Genomic DNA, 13650 nt, shown 5'->3' with positions numbered 1-13650 from the left:
TTATCCCATTATAATAATCCATTCCAGGATACTATGAAGTAATGCGGTGTCTTGTGCTAATTTTACATTATTGTTGAAAAGTAGTAACTGATGGATCACACATTTTTAATCCATGATGCCATCTGGAAGGAATTTCAGTAATTTTAATTATGCGTGTGCATAATGCAAAAGCATAGGACACCACTTTTTTTCTAATGTTCTATTTAAAGACAGAAATGGCTAATCTGCCTTATGTAATGGGTTCTTTTCTATAGCACAATAACATTATCAGTGTTTTAATGATTATAAACGCAGTACTAAATCTCATGCTCTGCCATGGAAGGCCATAAGAGGACATCTTATTTATTTCCTAGACTAAAGGCAGGATCACTTTAAGATAATCAAGATAAGGAGATTAGAAACCATTACCCACCTGACCACCCCTTTTACTTAATATATGAGAAAACTGTAGCTCAGAGAAATAAAGTCTTTTGTCTAAGACTGTGAACACGACTGGTGGCACAGCTAGAAGAACCCAAGTACAATCCCTTCATTTTTGAGAGAGAGATGGTGGTAGGAATGCCATATTTTTAGAGACCAACAAAATAATGACAGACCACTGTATTATTCACATTTTCTCCCAGGAAATTATTTTCTCTTGAATTTTATCAGGTTCAGAACACATTCTATAAACTGTTCCCATAATAAAATGGGAACTGATACAACAAGCCCTTCTAAGTTTTAAATACCAGAAAAGCAATACTGTTAAGGTAATGACTAATTCTGTTATATTTCTTCCTTATTTCTAAAGTACGTCTTCACCAATTTTAATATTTGCTTTCTATAATAGAAGAGCACACATATTGTATTAGTATCATATTTTGGGGAGGAAGTACCCTTTCTCTAAATATTTTAATCAAAAATAATTTATTGGTGTTAGATTCTAGAAGAGGTATGAATAATTAAATCTCAACTAAATAAAGGGGGAAACCAGACATTTTTACTTTAGCTTTTCTTTAATTGTATAAAAGCTCTTGGTTAAAAAAAAAAATGCAACATTTCATGCAAATTATTCTTTATACAAGGATATGCACTGATAAATCAAGTACAAACTTCATTATCTTCCATTTAAAAATGTTACCTAATATCTATTCATAACTATGGGAAAGCATTTGTAAATTCTAAAATAAACAAAATCTTATGATTATAACTACCCACAAGAGTTATTATTTCTAAACTTTTCTTAGGAACATTTAAAATTTGCCTCACAACATCCCTGTGAGGTAGGGAGGTAAGTGTTCTCATATGACAACAAACCAAATTGATCAAAATATTAGTATCTGGTTACATGTAGAAACTGGCTATATTTTTAAATCTTAAAATAAATGGCATCTATGAGTCAGTTCTACAAAGAAGTCCAGGAAGATTAGGTTGCTTATTTTTCACTATATTTATCAGAAATAACAGCTATTTTGATTTTCAACCAACAGAAATCTTTCTCCATCAAAGGCTTTTAAATCTTCTAAAAATTAGCAGAGCAAGTATAACGGCATTTCGCCAGAGAAACAAAACATGGGATGTCACGCCAAGTCATTCTCTTCTTTCTCTACATGGAGATAGCTTAAATGCTATCTAGGCATACAAAGGAATCCAAGCAGTTAAGTGTCTTCTTTAAACATACTACTTCTGATTCTTCCAAGTTAAAGCTGTGATTACTGGGTCTTTTTAAATTTTCATGTTTCTTCCATGTTAGTTTCTCTCAGTCAGGGACTATTTGTATCTTGTCAATTAGGAAAAATTGTAGATCCTCTTCTTCCATGAGAAATGGTGACTCCACTAAGTTCCAAAACTAACGGTGATCAGAGAAATCATCCACCAAGGGAAACTGGCTGTCTCCGGAGTATGAAAAAAAAAAATCTAACTTGGAGAACTGATCTTCTCTGTCTTCAAAAATATATCCAGTAGATATCAGGATGTAAGAGAGTAAAGAGTCCAGCTTTTCCATAAAAAGACAAAATGTTCAAGCAGAAAATTTTTAAAAAGTGGTAACGGGAAAGGGAGGAGAAACTATTTAGGTATGTTATGCTTTTTCTTTATTACTTACTGCTCAAGATAATTCTCTCTGCAAAAAACCCAGATGTGATAACATGTCTAGTATTAGTTCAAGGCTGAACATCTAGTAGATCACATGGGTTGTGAGACTTCAAATAAAGTACAGTTAAAGATCAGCTTCCTTCCTTGCTATGGAACCTAAGACTTTCTGACCATTATTACCATATGTAATAATGACAGAACAGTTTATCTGTTTTAAAAAGCTGAAAAGATATAACTACTAATAGTAGTGGTGTTCTTGGACTCAAGTAACACCCCATGATGTGGTTCTTCACATAACTTAACCAATTACTAGTATCCATTCTCTGTAACTCTAGAGAAAAAAAAAAAGAAAAAAAAATCTATTACTTCGTAGAGCCAAAGAGACCTTAGGTGTCTCTTTAATAGTAACTTAGATTGTGAGTAAAGCATATCCTAAAATGATCCAATTACAAAAGGTAATTAAGCCATAAGATCAAATAAGCTTTCTGAAAACACTTTTGCTAATATAAATTTCCAATAGCCTCATGTTACAGATACCAATGCAGCTATGAAGGCAATCTTTCTCCATTAACTATGTCACATTAAATGTCATGGAGAACCTTTACTGTTGAAAATTAAAAAAAAAAATCCCTTTGGCGTGTCAGGTAAATGAGACTTGAAAGATTTGGATGTATTATCAAAGGGACAGAAAATAGCAAATGCTGGTGAGGATAGAAAGAGGAAAGTTCACACCCTGTTGGTGGGAAAGGTATATTAGTACAGCCACTATGAAAAACTGTGGATGTTCCTTAAAAGACTAAAAACAGAACTCACATGATCCAGCAATCCCACTGCTGGGTACATATCTAAAAGAAAGGAAATCAGTATATCAAAAAGTTATCTGCACTTCCATGTTTACTGCAGCACTATTCATAATAGTCAAGATATGGAATCAACCTAAGTGTCCACCAATGAATGGATATCTACCAATAGTACCACATTGTGTATATGTGGTACTATATGTGTTACATATACACAATGGAGTACTATTCTGCCATAAAAAAGAATGAGATCCTGTTATTTGCAACAACGTGAATGGAACTAGAGAACATTATGTTAAACGAAATAAGCCAGGCATAGAAAGAACAAATGTTGTATATTCTCACTCATATGTGGAAGCTAAAAAAAAACTGATGTCATGGAGGTAGAGAATAGAATGATTACCAGAAGCTGGGAAGGGTAGTGGGGAGGGGGATATAAAAAGGGGTTGATTAATGGGAATAAAAATAGTTAGATAGAAGAAGTAAGATCTAGAGTTTGGTAGCACAGTAAGGCAACTATAGTTAACAATAATTTATTATGTATATCAAAATGACTAGAGTATATGGGGAATGTTCCTAGCACAAAGAAATGATAAATGTTTGAGGTAACAGATATTCAGCTACCCAGATTTGATTGTTATACATTATATGTTTGTATCAAAATATCACATGTACCCCAATAAATATGTACAACTATAATGTATCCATAAAAATAAAAATTTTAAAAATTGGGTTTAGTGACTTAATTCTGTACTTTGTACATACAGCAGCCTTTAAAATATCCTTTGACATAATTATGGCATTGATATACTGCTTGAAGGTTAATATACAAGTATGCTGAATACTCAAAACATGTATCCAGAAAAACAAACCTTCTATAATAAAAACTAGGTAGAACACTGTCCATGTAAAACAAGTATTGACCATATAATTGGTCCTTTAAAATAATCATCAGCTGACATTTATATAATGCAATAAGGAAAAACACAAGTTAAGTCTTTTTCTAGAGTAATAATTACACTAGAAATAAGAGTTATTTGAAACAAATAATTTTTAGAATGTGTATTTTTATTCATATTTAATAAGAACATGCTTTATTATTCATTGGAATAATCTTACAATTTATCAAGTTTTTTTGTGTTTGTTTGTTTTTCGGGTTTTTTTTTTTTTGAGGCAGAGTCTCGCTCTGTCACCCAGGCTGGAGTACAGTGGCATGATCTTAGCTCACCACAACTTTCGTCTCCCGGGTTCAAGCGATTCTCATGCCTCAGCCACTTGAGTAGCTGGGATTACAGGTGTGCACTACCATGCTCAGATAATTTTTATATTTTTGGTAGAGACGGGGTTTCGCCATGTAATGTTTACAATCTTCTTTCTTTCTTAAAAAAAGGTTTTTTTGTATTATTTTCTTTCAATTAAAAAAATTAAAGGAAAAAAATCAACTAAACCTCTTTAAAAGTCAGACAGCAAATGTACCCCCATTCCTACTCTCTATAAGAGCTACCTCACCTATTTTGGAGAGATAAAATGCTAGAAGACAGGAAGGTTTCATATTTTTACATAGGAAAACTGATACTCAGTGAAGAGCTCTTAAAGATAGTGATATTTTAGTAAGAATTCTTCCTCTTTAGTCCAGCTCATTTTTCCTTTAAAATAAACCATCAATTAGCTTTTAAGAAATAAACATAAAAAAGCATATTGCTCTATTTATCAAAGAATAAATTCCTAAAGCCATCATGTTGTGAGGGTATAAGAGGAAATCATTAATCAATAGGAATAAACATTAATAGAAAAAACCAAACACTAAAAAACTAGGAATATAGGGGAACTTCCTCACCCTGATAAAGAGCATCCATGAAAAACATACAGTTAACATCATACTTAATGGTAAAAGACTCAATGCTTTCCTTCTATCAGGAACAAGATTAAGATATCCACTCTTGTCACTTCTATTCAACACCGTACTACAGGTTCTAGCTAGAGCAATGAGTTTAAAAAAAAGAGAGAGAAAGAAAAGATATCCTGATAGGAAAGGAGAAAGTAAATTATCTTTCATTACAGATGATATAATTTTATGTATAGAAAATCCTAAGGAACCCCCTAAAAATGATTAAGACTAATAAATGAGTTCAGTAAGTTTGTAGGATACAAGATCATTATACAACAATCAACTGTCTTTCTATATACTAACAATGAACAACTCAAAAGTGAAAGTAACAAAACAATTTCACTTATAATAGCACCAAAAAGAATAAAATCTGAATAAATTTAGCAAAAGGAGAAAATCTATACTCTGAAAACCAAACAACATTGTTAAAATTAATTAAAGCAGCTCCAAATAAATGGGAAAACAGCTCATGTTCATGGATCACAAAAGTTAACATTAAGAGGAATATTTTGGCCATGAGCTCCAAACTGATCTACACATTCAATACAATCCTTATCAGAATCCCAATTGGTTTCATTGAAGAAACACAGAAGGAAATTCATATACAATTTCTAGGCACTAAAATTCATAGGGAAATTCTAAGCACTGAGAAGAGTCAAAACAATCTTGAAAATAATGCAGAAGTGATCATACTTCCCAATTTCAAACTTAACTACAAAGATAAATTAATCAAGACAGTGTAGGCCAGGCACAGTGGCTCACACTTGTAATCCCAGCACTTTGGAAAGCCAAGGCAGGAGGATCACTTGAGGTCAAGAGTTCAAGACTGGCCTGGCCAACATGGCGAAATCCTGCCTCTACTAAAAATACAAAATTAGCTGGGGGTGGTAGCCTGTCTATAGTCCCAGCTACTCAGGAGGCTGAGGCATGAGAATCACTTTGAGGCATGAAAATCGCTTGAACCCAGGAGGCGGAGGTTGCGGTGAGCCGAGATGGCCCCACTGCACTCCAGTTTGGGTGACAAAGCAAGACTCTGTCTGAAAAAAAGAAAGTGTAGTACTGGCATAAACATTGAGACCAATGGGACATAATTAAGATTCCAGAAATAAACCCTCATATTTACCATCAGCTGATTTTTGACAAGGGTGCCAAAACAGTTCAGTGTATAAAAAGCAGTCTTTTCAACAAATGGTGCTGGAACAACTGGATAGATGTGGGCCTCTATCTCACATCATATATAAAAATCAATGGACCAAAGACCTAAATCTAAGAGCCAAAACTATAAAACTCTCAGAAGAAAACATATGTGTTTATCACTGTAGCCTTAGATTAGGCAGTGATTTCTTAGATATGACACCAAAAGTGTAAGCATGAAAAAAATGAATTAGACTTATTTAAAAATTTAAAACATTTGTGCTGCAAAGCACCAAAAAAAGAAAAAAAAATTAGTGAAAAGACAATAGAACTGAAGAAAATATTTAAAAATCAATTATCTGGTAGGAGGTTAATAACTAGAAATTATAAAGAACTACAACTCAACAACAAAGAGACAAATAATCTAATTAAAAATGAGCAAAGGATCTGAACAGCCATTTTTCCAAAGAATATGCACAAGTCACTAATAAGGCACATGGGAATATGCTCAGTATCATTAGCCATCAAGGAAATACAAATCAAAACCACAATGAGATACCACTTCACACTTAAACCAAGATAGCTATAATAAAAAAGACAATAACAAGTGCTGATAACACGGAGAAATCGGAATCCTTATATATGTGCTGATGGGAATGCAAAATGGCACAGCTGCTTTGCAGTTCCTCCAAAGGCTAAACATAGAATTACCACACAACCCAGTGATTCTACTCTTAGGTATATACTCAAGAGAATTGAAAACATATGTCTGCACAAAAACTCATACACAAATGTTTATAACAGCATTATTCATAATACTGGAACTTTCAAAAAGTGGAAACAACCAAAGAGTCTATCAACTGATGGATGGATAAATAAAATATGGTATATCCATAGAACAAGAACATGAGACAAGAAAAGGAAATGAAATACTGATATATTCTATAACATGGATCAACCTTAAAAACACATGCTGGCTGGGTGCAGTGGCTTTCACCTGTAATCCCAACACTTTGGGAGGCCGAGGCGGGTATATCACTTGAGGTCAGGAGTTCGAGACCAGCCTAGCCAAGATGGTGAAACCCCCATCTCTACAAAAAATATAAAAATTAGCCGGCATAGTGGCGCACTCCTGTAATCCCAGCTACTTGGGAGGCTGAGGAAGGAGAATTGCTTGAACCCAGGAAATGGAGATTGCAGTGAGCCGAGATCATACCACCGCACTCCAGCCTGGGTGACAGAGCAAGACTCAAAACAGACAAACAAACAAACAAACAAACAACACATGCTAAGTGAAAGGAGCCAGTCACAAAAGACCATGTATTATGATTCTATTTATACACAATGTTCAGAATAGGCAAATCTATAGAGACAGAAAGTTGATTTAGTGGTTGCCTAGGGTAGGTGGAGGGAGAGTGGGTGTGTATAGGGAGAATGACTACTAATGAGTACTGGGTTTTTTGGGGTGGGGAGTAATGAAAATGTTCTAAAATTCACTGTGGAGATGGTTACACAATTCTGTGAATATACTAAAAACCACTGAATTGTATACCTTAGGTAGTTAAGTTATTTAGTACATGAATTATATCTCAATAAAGCTGAGATATAATAAAACAGGATCCCAAAACCTAATAATTTTGTCAACAGTGAACACACGGCCAAGCTAAACTCTAAATGGAAAATGGCAGACAGAAAACAAAAGTACAATGTACATTTATTTAAACTGTTCAGTCATATCTACATTTGACACATTCTACAAAGAAGGCAGTCCCTGGAGAATGACCACTCTCAATATCAGTGATTGTGTCCTTATTTCCACATGAAGTGTGACTCTTATGTATTATCCCCATGATGCAAGAATGGATCCAATCTTTGCAGAGATTCCTTTTAAAGACGTAGACTAGAAACTATATGGGTTACCTAGTCTCCAACCTCGTTTGGCTTCATTTTAAAAAGCTGTAATATGTTTAGGTGAACCCTGCCCACTCCATTTTACCAAAGGCCTCACCACTATTTACTGTCACATATAACACAAATGTCACGCATTTTGTGGCTTGCCTGGCCTCTGCCTAGGTTTACAACTTTATCTTGGCCCTAACTATTTTGGTTAAGAGAAAAGATGGCCAAATCCAAAGGAAAAAAACATTCTTCGCTATGTCCTAGAGCAAAACTGTCCATATCACCTACCTCCCTTCCAATGAAATCCCCACTGTAGCAGGCTAGAAACAGAAGTGGAGGGGAAAAAGGAATTTTTTAAGCCCTCCACAAGAAAGAGATCATAATTAATCTAGGATCAATCTGTTCCATGGCAAATGACCACACCTGTATTTCCAGCCACTCTTCTTGAAAACAGAAACTGACAATCACTAGGAATGGATTGATGAACATTCTTTCCCATTAATTATAACAGTAAGGCAGAGGTGAAGAAGAGGAAGGGTCTAATCGCCATTGGAGGTGGGTTAATAATGTCTTTATCTCACATGGTTTTTTTCTTGTGAATAATCTATATCAAGTGATAGTGCTTGACAAAATGGTGTAGCAAATTTTAACTTTTACCTCAAAATCTTTAGAGAATAAACATTAGTTCTTTAAAAAAATTCAAGACGTGAAAATGTAAATGTATCTATTCAGAAAGCTAATAAACAGTCACTAAACTATGTTTCTTATTTCATCTTATTTTAAAATAAATAAACTGCTTCTCAGTTTCCAGAGAATGCAGAACAGTGTAAATGACCAAATTACTACATACTTCTTATAAAATACTATTGTTCACAATTATAGTAAAAAATGTCTGACATCTCTAAATTGTTGAATTATGATCTCTCACAAATGTTCCTTGCCTTCAAGTTAATCTGGAAAAATCGAATCTAGTTTTTGAGTTTTGATGGAGGAATAATGATATTTAAGTCAATTATTAAGGAGAATCCTATAACTTAAAATTTTCACCTACAATTATATCAATGATAAAGTCATTTCTTCTGAAATCAAGTCCCAGCTTTATATACAGTACGCAGTCTTATCCAAACAAAAGTTATCCACAGAAATTACTTCTATTTTAGTTTATTACTATAATCTAAGATTTGCTTACTATCCATTAAAAAGGGAAACATATCACAGTGTGGAGAATATAGTACCTGAGAGCTCTTAACAGCCAATCACTTTTTTCCTGTTTTTATCATCTTAAAAGTACAGTAAATCCAAACTATATTTAAGATCAGGGCCGGGCATGGTGGCTCATGTCTGTAATCCCCTTTGGGAGGCTGAGGCAGGCGGATCATTTGAGGCCAGGAGTTTGAGACCAGCCTGGCTTACATGGTGAAACCCTGTCTCTACTAAAAATACAAAAACTAGCCGGTCGTGGTGGTGTAAGCCTGTAATCCCAGCTACTTGGGAGGCTGAGACAGGAGAATGGCTTGAACCCGGGAGGTGGAGGTCGCAGTGAGCCGAGATCACACCACTGCACTCCAGCCTGGGCAAGAGAGTGAGACTCCATCTCAAGAAAAAAAAAAAAAAAAGATTAAGCACTTCCTTTTGTATTTTAGTTTGCATTTATTCTGGTAAATATAAAAATGTTGTACTTATTTTGATGTTTTTGTATTTAACTAGCATTTAGTTAAAATGCTATGTAAAATTTCCAGGGAAATTTAGTTTTTGAAATTGCACAAAAATTCCTAGTCATAGTTTTAAAGTAAAGTGTTCCTAAAACTCTGATGATAAATACACATGGAGTAAACCCATACAGATGTCATACATTGTGATAAAACTGTAGTTATACTGATTTAAAGCAAGACTAATATGCTAGAAAGAAGTATTTCTGCATACATCCTTTAATGATTATCTGTTGGAAACACATAATGTGGCAGAAAACAATCTCTTTAACAGAATAGAAGGTACATGCAATATCCCCAAAAATACATAAATTCTAGAAGCACCATGAGAACACATTATCTAAACATTAGAAGAATCTAAATATAATCAGTGTTTAAAAGAGCCCATTTTCTATTAAGGTAATCAAACTGTTATTAAAATTTATCAGTACAAAAATAGCTTCACAAACTGCTAATGTATATGTCTTTTCTGAACTCCTGAAAATATGACAACAATTATTTATCAATATTGTACCATATTTGAGGATCAAAAAATTGTAATGAACAAAATGAAAACTTTAAGTTTTCAGTATTACATTGTGACAGCACTGGAATACTATAAAATCAACTATTTCCAAGATAATTTTCAGTGGCTTTAAATCTTTTTTAGAAAATCTATTATTATTTATTTAAAAAACAAAACAAAACAAAAAAAACAAGTAAATTCTAGAATTCCAGACAGTTGATGCTATGAAGCAAACAAGAATTCCCTGGAAAGAAAACAAAACCTTCCCTCTTACGTATATGCCAGTCTATTAGTATATAGCTACTTTTCTTGATATATAACTAATCTAAGATTGGTTTCAAAGGATTTTCAAGTGTATACCTGCTCAATCTCAAAAGACATTATCATTTAGGTTAAAAAAAGATAAACAGCAATTTAGATAAAATTTAATAACATTTCCCCCCCAAAAAATCAGTAAACATTTCATCCTCATGGATCTCCCTTTTTTACACATCTCTAAACTTTAAAAGTAAGTACACTAAAACAGTATCAATTCACTGAAGCTTATTCAATAAGAATATTTTTGCATAGTTTATGACAAGGATATAATACAGTACTATAGCACTTGACTTAGGAGTATTGAGCAGCTCATACATTTAAAATTTAGTTCAGCTGCATAGCTAAAAATCAAAGAAAGTAGTAAATGATTCAAGGTAATCTATAATGCCACTGAATCAGGTATAATACAAAAAGTTGTAATAGCTTAGTAAATATGTTTTTCAAAAGTTCAAAAGTAATTTTAGAAAAGTATTTGTGAATTTGTTTTAAGAATAACACAGTGGAGGAGGAGGAGATGAGGGCAGAGATGAAACAAGACTGGCCATTTTTTCATAACTGTTGAAGGCAGGTGACATGTTTACAGGAGTTCATTGTAGTATTTTCTCTCTGATGTATGCTTGAAAATTTTTATAATAAAAAGTTATAAATATTAAAAATGTTTTAAATCTTGCTTATTTCTCTAAAGCTAAGTAATTTTTTAAGAAAGACTTAAAGAACAAACTGTAACCACATCACTAAAACTTTCAGTGCTAAATGAAAAGCAGGACCTTCTTTTGATATGTTAATTAACAAATTCATGAGGTTTAGTCATAAAATTTGAATTTTAAGAAAAGAACAAATAGCTTGCTAAGTAGCTATTACTACAGTCAACTCTTAATTAATCTGACTGACTAGATCACTGTTTCCTTTATCCCCCTCCATCTTTTTTTAGAACGTAGACATTCCAGTGATTTTGCTCCTTATTCAGCAGTTAAATGGAATCAACTAAAACAGAGAAATACTGGCAAAAAAATTTTTTGCTATTGATTATTTTCTGCTAAAACACATATTGGAGAAGGAAGACAATATAGTCTAAGCATTAAAAACTTAAGATTTTATAGCACGTTGGGAGGCTGAGGCGGGTGGATCATGAGGTCAGGAGATCGAGACCATACTGGCTAACAGGGTGAAACCTCGTCTCTACTAAAAATACAAAAAATTAGCCGGGCGTGGTGGCGGGTGCCTGTAGTCCCACCTACTCGGGAGGCTGAGGCAGGAGAAGGGCGTGAACCCGGGAGGTGGAGCCTGCAGTGAGCCAAGATTGAGCCACTGCACTCCAGCCTGGGCAACAGAGTGAGACTGTCTCTAAATAAATAAATAAATAATAAATAGTTAATTGTGTTCCTTTGCGATGGGAAAAAATAATAGTGTTCCCAGTTTAAAAACTTGTGAGTTTTAGATTTCAATAAAATTTATTTTAATATTCTTTTTCTAATCATGAAACATGGATCTTATTTCTATACAGGTCTCCTAGGACAGGAACAGTTACTAACTTCCTGACACAACAATGTGCTTGTATTGGGTATTTGCCTAATGAACTGTAACTGACAGTGCATACCAGGATCAGAGCTGAGCTGTAGACTCACATTTGTTACTAATGAACTGTGTGACTTAGGCAACTCATCCAACCTCTGGGATTTAGTCTTCCACATGCCAAAGGCACACACTTTCAAACTTTGACATTTTACACTATAATCAGCACACACACATATAGGTACACTACTGAAACAGTTTCTACTCTCAATATGAGTTTTACTCTAATGTTTTCTCTTTGGTTTCATTATATTTCATTTTTCAGAAAGCCACAAATGGCCTATTAAACTGATATCAAACTACCACAGTTCGGAAAATCATGGATTATATCATCTCTGAGGTCTCTTCTAGCTCTGATATTCTGGGATTCTAGCATTAATTTAAAATACTCAATGTTCTACACCTCAGGTGGAAATTTTGTTTTCAGTCAACTAACTAGCTGAATACTAATTAATATTGACTAATGTAAAACCAAAACAAGTTCAGAGAATGTCTTAAAAAATCCTGTGAAGTATTTTTCAACAAGAACTACAAGATTATGTAATACCTCTCACATAATTAAAAACTTAAATTGACCTGTTAAGTTTTATATTCAGAACTCCGTCAAGTATCTTCATGACTCATCTATAAATTCCAGTAGTCAAAGCAGCTATGTACTTCAAGTCAAAGTAACTCTTATTAAAGACTCTTGAGAACAGAGAAAAACTATGGAGAAGACCAATTCCAGGTAGTAACTCCAAATACCAAGGATTGACAAAATTGTAGACATTGGAAAATTTTAGGTGCATAAAGTAAACTACAAATAGCTTTTACAAATGTTAAATACAAAATTTCTTATTTCTAAATGCTACAGTATTCAACACAGATAAGCCAAAGAAATCAAGTATATAATTACATTTGGTGAAGTTGTAAGTCTGTTTATTAAATGGATATGTTAAATCTAATTTAATAGCAAGAAAATTTTTCCTTTCCTCAATATAGTAAAATATTTGTTTAAATTGCATACTAATATGATTATTTACTTGTAACTGCATATTTTAAAAGACTATATAATGTAAACATATTATTCAGATCGAAAGAACTAAAATTTTTCATGTGTTCAGTCATCTTTATAACTATAAATAGAAAATATGGTTATACCACAATAAAACAATAAATCTATAACTCCACAATATATCTACCGTTTTACGTAAAATTATTAGCACTGTTAGCAACAAATTAGAATAGCCTCATAGTCAGTTTTCCTCTGTTCATTCCTAAACAAACTTTTTTTGTTTTTTATAGACAAGGTCTTACTTTGTCACCCAGGCTGCAGTACAGTGGCACAATCATAGCTCACTGCAGCCTTGGATTCCCAGGCTCAAGTGATCCTCCTGCCTCAGCTTCCCAAGCAGCTAAGAGGTGTGTGCACCACCATGCCTGGCCTAAGTTTTTACATTTTTGTAGAGACAGGGGTCTCACTATGTTGCCCAGGCTGGTCTCAAACTCCTGGCCTTAAGTGATCCTCCTACCTCAGCTTCCCAAAGTGCTGGGATTACAGGCATGTGCCACTGCACCTGGCCATTCCTTAAAAAATCTTAACTAATTTTTTCTTCTTCCTCAGCCTGACAATGAGGTCTCTCAGTGTTAGCCTCTACTATATTTAATCCTATGCCCTTAATATTCAACAAATTTCAATCAAAATAAAAATTCTCATGAGAAAGACAGTTGAAGAGTATCTCACTTCACTTCAATTTTGCTTAATATGCCAAA

The 13650-nt window shown here is 33.7% G+C and overlaps 1 protein-coding gene across 1 annotated transcript in view; it reads right to left on the bottom strand.

Annotated features, from left to right (window-relative positions):
* Window positions 1-13650, bottom strand: part of HOMER1 (homer scaffold protein 1) — a 139548-nt gene that overhangs the window by 46586 nt on the left and 79312 nt on the right. The window lies entirely within an intron of this gene.

The sequence above is a fragment of the Trachypithecus francoisi genome, unplaced genomic scaffold, assembly GCF_009764315.1.
Source record: "Trachypithecus francoisi isolate TF-2019V2 unplaced genomic scaffold, Tfra_2.0 Lachesis_group2, whole genome shotgun sequence".
Classification (NCBI taxonomy): Eukaryota; Metazoa; Chordata; class Mammalia; order Primates; family Cercopithecidae; genus Trachypithecus; species Trachypithecus francoisi.
The sequence above is the reverse complement of the archived record's forward strand: the minus strand, read 5'-3'. Positions and strand labels throughout refer to the sequence as shown.